Genomic DNA, 2,206 nt, shown 5'->3' with positions numbered 1-2,206 from the left:
GGTCGAGGGGCGGGGCACTGCCCACGTGACCGGGTGTCCAAGAGCGCGGGCGAGCGCGGGCAGGCTCTGGGTCTGACTTCGGCTAGGTGCTGGCGCTGGTGTGGCTGAGTGTATTTGGGCATGTCAGCTGTCCAGGGCTCGGTTTGCTGACCGAACTGTGGGGATTTCCTTCCTTACTGTTTCCTTAGGAAGAGGAAATGGGGGAAGACTTGGAAAGCACTTGGCACATCGCGTCTAATAATGTCACTATTAGCATAGTGTCTAATGACTGGCCATAAAGACAACCTCTATTATTGCCTATAAATGTTTACCTACTTCGTCCCATTACTAACACCACCCTACCCTAGAAAGCCCAGTAGGTGCTCACAAAACAATTTATTTTTTCTTTAAGATTCATTTTTGGGATTGGAGAGATGGCCTGAGTTCAATTCCCAGCAACCATTCAGGCAGCTCACAAGGGCCTGTAGTTCCAGGAGATCCCACACCCTCTTCTGGCCTCTATGGGCACCCATATGCATGTGGCATACACTCAGACATGTGTATACAATACATACAAATTAAATATTTTTTTAAAAGGCTCATTTTTATTTGCAGCTGTATGTGTGCGTTCATGCAGGTACCCTCAGAGGCCAGAAGAGAAGGTGGTGAGTCACCCGATGCGGATACTGGGAACCAAACCCAGGTTCTCTGCATGAGCAACAAGTGCACTTAACCACTGAGCCATCTCTCCAGCCCCAAAATAATCACATTTTAAAAAATGTAAAAACCAGGCTGGAGAGATGACTCGGCAGTTAAGAGCACTGGCTGCTCTTGCAGAGGACTCAAGTTCTTTTCCCAGCCCACATGGTGACCAACAACCATCTGTAACTCCAGTTCCAGGGGAATCCAGTGTCCTCTTCTGACCTCTATGAGCATTGTGTGACGCACACGGTGCACTCACATACATGTAGGCAATAATCTCATACACATAAAATAATAAAATGTTTTAATGTAAAAACCTAAGATGGGCACTATGACTCAATGGGTAAAGGCACTTTCCATCAACCTGAGCTCAATACCTGGAGCCCATACAGTGAAGGAGAGAACTGACACCATAAGTTATCCCCAGATCTGTGTATGGGCATACACACCTGCAAGCATGCGTACATACACGCATGCATGTATATCGGTGCACCACCTGCATGCAATGCCTGCAGAAGTCAGAAGATGGCGTCGGATCACCTGGAACTGGAGTTAGATGGTTGTGAGCTACTATGTGGATACTGGGAACTGAACCCAGGTCCTCTGCATGAGCAGCCAGTACTCTTAAACACTGAATCATCTCTCCAGTGTCACAATAAAACCTTTTAATGCAATAAAACCACTTAAAAGCATTTGATGGCTCCCATTGCTCTTAAGGTAAAGGGCAAATCAATCTCTTCCTGTTGCAGTCATCACATCTTCAGACTCATCTCGGGTCCTCTTTCCTTCTCTCTGGGTTGCTACCACAACAGCCTTTTTACACAGTGTACTCGATTCTCTGGCCCCTTGTAGCTTCTGAATGCACTACCTGAGATTCTCTCTCCACATCGGTAACATACAGATCCCCGTTCAAACATGGCTATCCTAAGGATCTCCTTCCTAGTCTCCTCCACACAGGCTCTCTTAGCAGCAGGACTTGTCATCAACAGAATATATTAGCTTCTTTATTTTCTATCTCGGCCATTAAACTGGACTCATCTTGTTTACTGCTGTTTCCTCTGTAAATATCAGCAGCTGACATTGAATAGGTGTTCAGTAAGTATTTATGTACATCATATGTCATTCTAGGTATGAGGCTCAAGACCTTAAATAGAAGACAGGAGACCCACAGGCAGCCACAAGGGGCAGTTTGGAACTATGAACACCAAAATGGTTTGAAAAAGTGGTACAAAAATATTTTAGGGGCTGGAGAGAAGGCTCAGTGGTTAAGAGCACTGGCTGCTCTTGCAAAAGGACCCAGGTGTGGTTCTCAGCACACACACGGAGGCTAGCAACCATTCATAACTACAGTTCCAAGGGATCTGACACCCTCTTCTGAATTCCATAGGCATTTCATGACATGGGTGCACTTACATACATTCAGGCAATACACTCATACACATAAAATAAAGACAATAAATTAAAAAAATTTTCTGAGCTGGGCGTGGTGGTGCACACATTTAGTCCCAGCACTCAGGAGGCAGAG

This window comes from Nannospalax galili, unplaced genomic scaffold (genome assembly GCF_000622305.1).
Source record: "Nannospalax galili isolate Female #2095 unplaced genomic scaffold, S.galili_v1.0 scaffold724, whole genome shotgun sequence".
Taxonomy (NCBI): Eukaryota; Metazoa; Chordata; class Mammalia; order Rodentia; family Spalacidae; genus Nannospalax; species Nannospalax galili.
This window is presented reverse-complemented; position numbering follows the sequence as displayed.